The sequence below is a fragment of the Culex pipiens genome, chromosome 1 (assembly GCF_016801865.2).
Source record: "Culex pipiens pallens isolate TS chromosome 1, TS_CPP_V2, whole genome shotgun sequence".
Classification (NCBI taxonomy): Eukaryota; Metazoa; Arthropoda; class Insecta; order Diptera; family Culicidae; genus Culex; species Culex pipiens.
The window spans coordinates 99,162,697-99,174,406 of record NC_068937.1 but is presented as its reverse complement, the minus strand read 5'-3'; positions in this window follow the sequence as shown (position 1 = coordinate 99,174,406).

Sequence of the window (11,710 nt, the reverse complement as noted above, 5' to 3'; positions counted from 1 at the left end):
TAAAGACTGCAAAAAATCAGTGTTAAAAAAAAGTTCAAAAACAATTCAAAGTAGGGTTTTTTTGTGTTGATTTCAAAGTGCAGTTTCTCGAATCCAATTATGTAATACTTTTTTGATGAAACTTAGAATTTGTGTAAACTGATGATAACAAGTAATCTGTTTTATCAGTTATTTTACGAACAAGTTAACTCAACATATTGTAGTGTTTGGTTTAAATCAAAGTGTGACCCTTTATAGATTTTGGCCAAAGTTGAGAGGCATGAACTCTCAACAATTGTTGCAACGGCCTTAGGAAGTTCGATAAATACTTGTGCAACAATACAATTCAAACGGTGGCTTTTTTGAATTGACATAGACTTCAAGCTTAAAAGCACTTCAATTAAACTGCATATTTTTGCCATTGAATTGTATTTATGAATAAAAAAAACTTAATTTCAAATTTACATCAAAACAACACAAAATAAACAAAGTCAAAATTTGTGTAACTGTCTTAAGTCTTTGAAGTTTATAGGAATATATATTTTTAAAGTTTTATATCTTTTTTCAGATCTGTGATCTTCCGATCCAAAATTCAGAATTTGCAAAAAAACCTAAAAAGGCTCAATTTGGCCAAAAATACAAAAAAATAAACGTTGTGTAATGTATTAATAATAAAACAAAGCAAAATTTGAAATGAGACATACAAAATGTAAATGTTTGTATGAAGCATGCACAATTTCGCTTCGTTTGATGCCCATATTGCATTTTTTTAAAATTTGATTAATTTCGAAAATTTAGGTAATTTTGAAAAAATCGATATTTTTAAAACTCTGATGAGAAGAAAAAAAAATTTCGCTTCGTTTGTAACCCATATGCAAATTTTACAAATTTTGAGTATTTGCGAAAAAATACGGTCTTTTGTGAAAATTTAAGTATTTTCAAAAAAAAAAGAAACTCTATTAATGAAAAAGCATACAAATTTCGCTTCCTTTGAAACCCATATTGCAAATTTTGAAAATTTGAGTATTTTACAAAAAAAACGATGTTTTGTGAAAAAATCCAATAATTTAAAAACACCCTCATAAAGTGAAAAAGCATAAGGTTTTTCTCAAGATTACTATTTTTAAAACATGTACTGGGGTAGGCCACACAAAGTCCATGCACTATTTTGGAAACAAGTTTTTTCAATAGTGTTTATAAAAAAAGTTACGTTAGAAATTCTTAGTTTTAATTTCGGGGTGACTTTGATAGTCATAGTTTTTCATGTTAAAATCACATTTAAGATGTTCAAACTTTATTTGTACGTTAAATGCACCATCACTAAAGTAGCTGATATAGTTAAAAAAAAATTATATTTAGTTAACTAAGTTTAAGCTTTTTAACAAAATACATATAAATTTTAGGTAAAATTGTTAAAAAGTCGGAATTTTACCTGCAATTTGTTAATACTAGTTTTGTTTATAAAATTATCGATTAATATTGCATTTTATACTGGATTCGAAGCACAAATCACAAGTTTTCACATTTTATATGAAATTTGTTCTACTGAAATTGCAAATAAATTTGGATATTGTTTTTAATTGTGTTTCAAAAACACATATTATTCATTATTTACAAACTTATTTAACCTTCTCCTAGTGGAAAATTGTCCAAAGAATCCGAAAATGCATTCCGTTTTCCGATTCAAAATCATGTTCATTGAGAAAATTATGACACTTTGAGAAGTTTAAAATAATGACCTTCATCAACATTTTCTTAACTATTGTAATCTAACTTTTAAAACTTTTAAATTTTTTATGAAAAGTTCTTCTTGAGGTACTTTGAACACTTCTCTACCACGGTCAGTATGATTCTAAACCATTCCGTACGTATTTTAATTGTACTATTAATTTTGCGGAAAAATCGCAAACCTATCAAAGTCACCCCGGATATCAAAGTCACCCCGTTTTACGGTACTTTCGAAAAAAAAACTGTGTTTTGCGAACAATTTTAAGTATTTATAAATTGAAACTTACTAGGGGAAATTATCGTATGTTTGGCAGGTTAAGCACAATTTGCTGATTTTCACTATTTAAACAGCGGATTTTGAACAACTTTTGATAAAACTTGCTTGCTCACTTCTTATTGAGCTATTTATCACTCGATTTCAGTTGAAAACGCTTTTTATGAGCTGTAATTGAACATCAAAGTGCTGATATGGCAACATTAGAGGTACGATTTAATTAGATTAGATGTTCCCCTACGTTTTCAAAAAAGGTATATTCTTAAAGAGAGCATTACAAATTTAACAGGATATGGTTGAATTAATCGATTTTAGAAAGATTTAAAAATTGCGTTGTCGTCCGTTATCGACGATAAGATTATCGCCGATAGAATTATCGAAATAAGGATAACAAGAGTATTTTTGACGATAATTTTATCGATTAACAACCTTGTGTATTATTTTTAATTTTAAATCGATCAGCATTAGCATTAGCAATACAGGTCGCACAATTCCGGATGGCTGCACAACGCTTACTCTCATCCGGTTACAATATTCCAACACGGGAGATACCATGTTTTCATCTTCAGATGAGCGTGTAATACTAAAATAAGGGGCTCCTGGCCAGTACCTTGCTAACCTCGGGGATTGAAAGGTATGTTAGTAAACATCTATCTAGAATGCGCAGATATCTCTACGTTACCAAGTGGTATAGATGTTTGTAGGGAGGTTTTGGACTCAATGTTAGTAAATTGAATGTTTGTTTTATTCAACACCACCACCACTAAAAATAATTCCATCACCACAAAGAACCATGCTAGATTTTAACACAAATACATTACAAAACGTACACGACAGTAAAACCATCTTCCCGGCACTGCTGCTCACACGATACTCTATTTTTAATTTTTTTTTAATTTTAAATCGATTGTATAATTATTTTCTCAAACGTTAATATTTTTAGCTATGGACTAAAAACTTGATTTTATAAAAGTAAATTTTATAGAAGGTTTGGGGGACAGACAAAAATGAAAAAAAAAAGAAAAAAATCCTAAAAATAAAGTGTGTTCGGTATTTTTTTCTCCAAATTTTAAGAATGTCTGAGTTACGAGAATTAGTAGGAATTTGATAGTAATTGCGTTTTATACTTCCAAAAACTGAAACAGTTGCTTTTCTCCATACATTTGAATGATTTTTCCCATACAAACTTCAAAGGATTAGATGGAGGGGTCTCCTTTGTCAAAATAACTCAAATTTGGAATTTACATTGAACCATGAAACTTTTAGTAAAATGGATCACTCTAATTTTTGGCGTCAAGCTCCGTGGTTTTCGATACATAGCAGTTTCGCTACTGCATTTGAAATAGTGAATGCATTTTCGATTTGAACGAATTACAGCTAACTAAAACAGGGAACCACGTGCTCGCAGAAAAAGGAGTTGAAACGTAAACATCAGTTTGAAAACACAGTTTGACGATTAAATACTTTTTAGTCCTAACAAGGGGCATTTAATTAAGCGGATATGCTAATTTCACATTAACGTATCTGCTAAGTACTATGTTTGAAAATTGATATTACGACAGAATTCAAGATGAATCTTGTGGTAGCATGAGGGCCTATACAAATCTCTGTACAATGCTGCTCAGCTCCTGTAAATTTATTATCCGAAAAAAAACATACAGGATGTGATTCTGGGAATCTTGAATATAATGCTTCCACATGACTCGTCATACTTTGTTCCCATTTTGTTGCACGGCGTTTTTAAATAACTATCTTTGCCATATAGATCATGTCTGTAACATAACCACCCGAACTGTTTGATGCTTATTATGTTTTTCCTTAAATTTTGCCCAATTGCTCCCACTATCCAAAGAAAACCACCGTTTCGCGCTCTCGCGAAGAGTGTCCTCAGCTAGGTCCCTTCTCTGTTTTCCAGAATTCACTTCTACTTCCTATGAACCAAACAATCCTCTATACCTTCTTCTATATCATCTCCCCCAAACTCCCCAAAAATACGGCATCCAATTGATGCAGCAAACGGTCTCCCCACTGGTGTCCTCAAACGGTGTAGTGTCCGAGAGGACCGTATTTCGCTGCGGATGTGTTTAGCGTGGTACTTGTGTGTGTTTGTACGTGTGCACGCGGCAACCGCGGGCGCGCGATGATGAAGAAGATGACGACGACGACGTCCTGCGGCGTCCTGCAAACCCCTGGCCCGGACTAAGAAGGGACGCGACGCTTTTTCGCGTCCTGAGCAAGGACTTGGCCAGGAGATGTGGCGGGGGATGGTTTTTGTTTGGTCGCAATTTCCCTGGGGAGGGCGCACGGCGCAAAAAAGGATCTTCGTACACGTGAGCGAGTGTGTTCAGGACGTGTCCACGGTGTTGGTGTGTGTGTGTGTTCCACGTGGGATGAAGGAGGGTGGGGGGCGGGGTAGTTAAGCAACGGAAACCCCGAGCATGTATGTGAAAGGTGGACGTCGTCGGTGGAAAGAAAATCGGTGGGCCACTCCGTTGTACGACCGTACAGTGAAGAATCCTTCGGACTTTGCGGACGGATTGCGGTATGGGAGGAGAGGGGTGATGTCCAGTGCGAAGAGATGACCGGTGCTTTCTCTGATAGAGTGGTGGTGGACGGTGGAAGGTCCTCGTCCCGTACTCGTTATGTATTTGGAGCAGAGTGGCAGTAGCGCGGATGCTGCGAAGCCACGTTGAAGAAGTGTGCTGCGCTGGACGAAGGATTTGAGTGCAGTGGTGCCAGATTTGAAGGTTTTGCTTTTTGCGTTTTTTTCTTGCTTTTTTGCTTTTTGCTTTTTGCTGTTTGCTTTTTGCTTTTTGCTTTCTTGCTTTCTTGCTTTCTTGCTTTCTTGCTTTCTTGCTTTCTTGCTTTCTTGCTTTCTTGCTTTCTTGCTTTCTTGCTTTCTTGCTTTCTTGCTTTCTTGCTTTCTTGCTTTCTTGCTTTCTTGCTTTCTTGCTTTCTTGCTTTCTTGCTTTCTTGCTTTCTTGCTTTCTTGCTTTCTTGCTTTCTTGCTTTCTTGCTTTCTTGCTTTCTTGCTTTCTTGCTTTCTTGCTTTCTTGCTTTCTTGCTTTCTTGCTTTCTTGCTTTCTTGCTTTCTTGCTTTCTTGCTTTCCTGCTTTCTTGCTTTCTTGCTTTCTTGCTTTCTTGCTTTCTTGCTTTCTTGCTTTCTTGCTTTCTTGCTTTCTTGCTTTCTTGCTTTCTTGCTTTCTTGCTTTCTTGCTTTCTTGCTTTCTTGCTTTCTTGCTTTCTTGCTTTCTTGCTTTCTTGCTTTCTTGCTTTCTTGCTTTCTTGCTTTCTTGCTTTCTTGCTTTCTTGCTTTCTTGCTTTCTTGCTTTCTTGCTTTCTTGCTTTCTTGCTTTCTTGCTTTCTTGCTTTCTTGCTTTCTTGCTTTCTTGCTTTCTTGCTTTCTTGCTTTCTTGCTTTCTTGCTTTCTTGCTTTCTTGCTTTCTTGCTTTCTTGCTCTCTTGCTTTCTTGCTTTCTTGCTTTCTTGCTTTCTTGCTTTCTTGCTTTCTTGCTTTCTTGCTTTCTTGCTTTCTTGCTTTCTTGCTTTCTTGCACAGAAAAAAATTGTGTAAATTTGGAGCTTTAATTTTGGAAGGTTGAATATTACTCCTTTTATGATGTAATTTTACCTCAATTAAGACTGAAAAAGTGACATTACACCAGAAAAGTGGTAAAAATACACATTTTCAGAGGTAAAATTACACATTTTTTCTGACATAAAAGATGTACCCCTTCCCAGATGTAATATTACCATGATTTTTTTTTTCTGTGTGCTTTTGCTCTTGGATAGGGATAGTCTCCTAAACGTTGAAGTAATTCCTAAAACTGGCAACACTGCCCTCGATCACCAGCATCACCATCAGGTCAGGTGAACGGAGCGCGGAGGCTCGGACAAACTGACCGGTGAGTAAAGTTAAGAAAATTTATTTGCTTGTGTTTGTAATCATCCCCCTTTTTCGGTTCTTGGTCTTGGTCTTGGTCGTCCTAGTCCGAGTCGTAGTTCCTAGTCGATGTCGACACACACACACCGGGTGATGGCGCGCGGTGGGTGATGATGATATTGATGCTGCTGGACGCTGAGCTCCTGTGCGAGGGGACGAACGACTTTAGAAAATGAAAATTTCTCTCGTTTCTTCGTCGTCGTCGGCGAGTCTCTTCGAACTTTAGGTGGGAAGGGAGGTAGGGAATGTTAGTACGGGGACGACGACGACGACGGACTGATTGTACTATGTTTTGCTCTCTCCTGGAAAGGGGTGGTGGGGGGTTGCTTTTTTAGACCGATAGCGCTGGACGACGAAGGTTGGACACGTGTGAGTTCGAGGCAGAAGGGAAGAAACGCGCTGTGGTCAGCAGCTTCGTCGATACAGGACGGGATTCTGCAGGTGCTGCTGCTGCCGGTCAAGAAGAATGTTTTCGGAGGATCTTCTAGCCAGGACTAGGATTATGCCGGACGACAACGACGGTTCTTCGGCTAGAAAAGGGTCCGAAATTCACTTTAAATATTGCGCGCGCGAGTGGCGAGTGTGTGTGCGTATGTGAGTGTGAGGGAGAGCGAGGCACACCAATCTGTATGTGTGACGGTGACGGGCTTCTTCTTGGTCCGAGAACTTATTTACCCTATTCGGTCCAGAACTGCGAAACATTCTTTCGAGATTGGAGAAGAACGGTGGTGGCGGTGGCGTGTGAGGGAGATTTCCAGGTTTTGTTCTTAGAAAACTGGGGGGTCCATGGTAACCGGTAATCGTATACGGTGCGTACCGGATGTTCGATGTGTTTTGGTTTCGACCAGCATGGTAAGATATAACGGAACATCGTTCTTTAGATTGGGTTTGGATTTGGCTACATGGCATGGACAAAATTTGTGCTTTTCTTAAAAGTGTTATTGTTTTTAATCTTATCATTTTTCGTAGCATTATTCATGATGTTACATCATCCAAGTTTTGTTACGTCTTGCGTTCCGTTTGTTTTTGTTTTTGTTTTTGTTTTTGTTTTTGTTTTTGTTTTTGTTTTTGTTTTTGTTTTTGTTTTTGTTTTTGTTTTTGTTTTTGTTTTTGTTTTTGTTTTTGTTTTTGTTTTTGTTTTTGTTTTTGTTTTTGTTTTTGTTTTTGTTTTTGTTTTTGTTTTTGTTTTTGTTTTTGTTTTTGTTTTGTTTTTGTTTTTGTTTTTGTTTTTGTTTTTGTTTTTGTTTTTGTTTTTGTTTTTGTTTTTGTTTTTGTTTTTGTTTTTGTTTTTGTTTTTGTTTTTGTTTTTGTTTTTGTTTTTGTTTTTGTTTTTGTTTTTGTTTTTGTTTTTGTTTTTGTTTTTGTTTTTGTTTTTGTTTTTGTTTTTGTTTTTGTTTTTGTTTTTGTTTTTGTTTTTGTTTTTGTTTTTGTTTTTGTTTTTGTTTTTGTTTTGTTTTTTTTGTTTTTGTTTTTGTTTTTGTTTTTTTTTTTGTTTTTGTTTTTGTTTTTGTTTTTGTTTTTGTTTTTGTGTTTGTTTTTGTTTTTGTTTTTGTTTTTGTTTTTGTTTTTGTTTTTGTTTTTGTTTTTGTTTTTGTTTTTGTTTTTGTTTTTGTTTTTGTTTTGTTTTTGTTTTTGTTTTTGTTTTTGTTTTTGTTTTTGTTTTTGTTTTGTTTTTGTTTTTGTTTTTGTTTTTGTTTTTGTTTTTGTTTTGTTTTTGTTTTTGTTTTTGTTTTTGTTTTTGTTTTTGTTTTTGTTTTTGTTTTTGTTTTTGTTTTTGTTTTGTTTTTGTTTTTGTTTTTGTTTTTGTTTTTGTTTTTGTTTTTGTTTTTGTTTTTGTTTTTGTTTTTGTTTTTGTTTTTGTTTTTGTTTTTGTTTTTGTTTTTGTTTTTGTTTTTGTTTTTGTTTTTGTTTTTGTTTTTGTTTTTGTTTTTGTTTTTGTTTTTGTTTTTGTTTTTGTTTTTGTTTTTGTTTTTGTTTTTGTTTTTGTTTTTGTTTTTGTTTTTGTTTTTGTTTTTGTTTTTGTTTTTGTTTTTGTTTTTGTTTTTGTTTTTGTTTTTGTTTTTGTTTTTGTTTTTGTTTTTGTTTTTGTTTTTGTTTTTGTTTTTGTTTTTGTTTTTGTTTTTGTTTTTGTTTTTGTTTTTGTTTTTGTTTTTGTTTTGTTTTGTTTTTGTTTTTGTTTTTGTTTTTGTTTTTGTTTTTGTTTTTGTTTTGTTTTTGTTTTTGTTTTTGTTTTTGTTTTTGTTTTTGTTTTTGTTTTGTTTTGTTTTTGTTTTTGTTTTTGTTTTTGTTTTTGTTTTTGTTTTTGTTTTTGTTTTTGTTTTTGTTTTTGTTTTTGTTTTTGTTTTTGTTTTTGTTTTTGTTTTTGTTTTTGTTTTTGTTTTGTTTTGTTTTTGTTTTTGTTTTTGTTTTTGTTTTGTTTTTGTTTTTGTTTTTGTTTTTGTTTTTGTTTTTGTTTTTGTTTTTGTTTTTGTTTTTGTTTTTGTTTTTGTTTTTGTTTTTGTTTTTGTTTTTGTTTTTGTTTTTGTTTTTGTTTTTGTTTTTGTTTTTGTTTTTGTTTTTGTTTTTGTTTTTGTTTTTGTTTTTGTTTTGTTTTTGTTTTTGTTTTTGTTTTTGTTTTTGTTTTTGTTTTTGTTTTTGTTTTTGTTTTTGTTTTGTTTTTGTTTTTGTTTTTGTTTTTGTTTTGTTTTTGTTTTTGTTTTTGTTTTTGTTTTTGTTTTTGTTTTTGTTTTTGTTTTTGTTTTTGTTTTTGTTTTTGTTTTGTTTTTGTTTTTGTTTTTGTTTTTGTTTTTGTTTTTGTTTTTGTTTTTGTTTTTGTTTTTGTTTTTGTTTTTGTTTTTGTTTTTGTTTTTGTTTTTGTTTTTGTTTTTGTTTTTGTTTTTGTTTTGTTTTTGTTTTTGTTTTTGTTTTTGTGTTTGTTTTTGTTTTTGTTTTTGTTTTTGTTTTTGTTTTTGTTTTTGTTTTTGTTTTTGTTTTTGTTTTTGTTTTTGTTTTTGTTTTTGTTTTTGTTTTTGTAGAGAATCATTCTTTTTTTGTGACTTTAAGAATTTGAAAAGAAGGGAAATTCATAGAGATTTCCCTTTTTTTTGATATTTTTTACAGCAAGAAACATTTGTAGTGAATTGTTTATTCTGAGGAATGGGCCATTCTTGCGAAAGGATTTCTTGGAATGGCATTCTGGATAATGGTCTTTTCTGGGGAAAGGGATATGTAAATGTGTTAAAAGCCGTTTGAAAGTTCAAAATCAGATTTTCGTACAAACTTTGGCAAAAACGGGTATTTATTCTCGAAAAAAAATTAATTCTTTAAGAAATTCAAATGGGAAAAATCCTTCACGCGATGTTCTGATTCGAGCAAAAAGCAATTTTCAGCGCTCACATCGCGCTAAACTCCAAAAATTCACGGCGCCAAACGCCGTGATGGTGGTGGTCCTTTAGCGTTGATTGTATTTGTGTACGTGCACCGAAGAATAGTGCCAGTGTCAGAAGCTTAGAAGCTCCAACTACGCTCATCGTCACCGTCACCGTCGTCGTCGTCGGTCGTCCTTTTGTACACCAACGGTTTAGGCCTTATCCCGAAAAAGGGGTTAAGTGACAACTGACCAGGTCGAAGGAGGAGGGGATCCCGCGAAGGCGTTTCAAGGATTCTGCGGGAGGCAAAGAGGTTGAGTTGGGTGAAGGGTGGAGGGTGGCAAAAAATAAGAACATAGCCGAGTCCGAGAGGAGTCGTTCGAGATATTAGCATACATACGCAGCGGCAGACTCAGCTTCAGCAGGACATCGGCAAAGAACGTACGTACGAACGAACGTGCGGCCGGATGGACAGGACACACTCTCTCCGCACCATTCCACCGGGTCGGTGGTCCAACGAGGACAACGACGGTCGGTCGGTCGGACGGACACATAAGGCACATCTTTTCTTCTTCTGCCTGCATGGATCTCTAGGAGGAGCAGCAGGACGACGACGATGGCAACCGTTTGCCAAAAGGATGCTGGACATCGCGCGTGGAAGGAGAAGCAGAGCACACATCTTGCCTTGGACGGCCTGAGCCGTCGGTGGCCACCCCGGGTACACACATATGAGGACGACGACGACGGTGACCGTTCCGTACTCGTATGAGTTTGTGTGCCTTATTTTTCTTCTACTTATACAAATAAATTTGAATATACACAACCAAGACTTTGCATTCTAGCAGCCGTGTATCGTGAGAAGCTGGAGCTGGACACAACACTTGGAGTTTTACTCAACGGCATCTTGGAGGGTGGTAGTAGCGGGAGTTTTAGGAAGGCACGCATAATGCGATATCCTTGGTGCTAAGGCTAGCAAAACGCGAATTTTAGAGTATAGAGTTAGTGTTTGAAAAAACAGCTCTAGCTTATCTCTATTACCAGCAGATAATTGAAGCCTTTTTCATGAAATGGGAAAAACCATCATATTGTTGCCAGAACATCGCTTCGTCGCTGCTATTTTGTCGCACGTGCATTCTGGGCCAAATTGAGTTAAATACGCCAATTTGTGCAGTTCACAATACCTCACTTTTTGACCTCCAAAGATCCTCAAAATTCTATTTCAATCTTAAGATATTCAATAAAAACCGAAAAAATTCCGTGTATTGGTGTCACTCTTCATATGAAAGAAGTTTCAATCACCCTGAAAATTGATTTAAGTGCGACAACTGGCCAGAGGGAGTTCAGGTCAGAATGCGTTTGACACTCGTGCCGTAAACATTTGTTATTATTATTCGGGACTCAAACATTGAAAGTAAAGCGTCCAATTTCCCGGGAAATTCCGGGAATTTCCGGAAAATTTTAAATTTATTGAAAATTATTCTGATTCTGGTTCTGATTTATACTTAGCATCATCAAAATTGTTAGGATTTCAACTTTTAAGGTCAAACTGAGCGTGAGGATCAATTTATGGCTTGACTGCTTATAAAAAACATACACCCAGAACTGGGCATCGGCATACGAGAGGATAAAGAGCACGATTCGGTAGTAAAATGGTACTGTGTGCGGACGGAGAGGATAAATTCCTGAAATTACCGAGAGTACTTTACTCATGGGTTTATCTTCAAAAAAAGTTCATCTGTCATAAAAAAAAGTACCGGCACCGAGACTCGAACCCAAGACCTTCGGCACATTGAACCGTGCCTTTGCCGTATGGGCCACCATGGTTCAGTTACTAAGTGGCGGTCATTTTTCCATATAAGCCACTCAATAGGATGAATTGTTCCAATGAACGAATGAACACCCGAGAGGACTATACTCTCGCAAAATAGCACTTTCCTCACGTTTCTTTTCGTGAGGACTATCCCCTCGTTCTTTAACTTTGAATAAAAATCTTATTTTATAAGCTGTCAGTGAGTCAAATGAATCCTTGCTCCACAAACATAAAATTGCTTTTAAATATGTCTTTGTGACCAGTTTGAGAGAATATGACTATTGTTCACATTTTTTTTTGTTTTTTTTGATCGATTGGTTTTCGGCGATTGGCACATAAAGTTGAAATGAAAAAGAATCTTTCAGAAATTATGTTATTCATGACAAATTTCGTCTACTGGTTTAAGCTCATGAATTTCTAAATTAGCATTTAATTTACATTGATTTATTTATATTTAACTTCTCGTGCTTTTTAATACGTTTTTTGTTTGAAATATTTTAAAAGGAGTACTTTTCAATTTTGTTTTGATGGTTGCATTTATGGTATTGTTTTTGTTTCATGGTTTAAGTTTAATAAATGACTTCGGTAAAAATTGTTTTCATAGCACAAAAACTTGTTTTGAATTGTACGA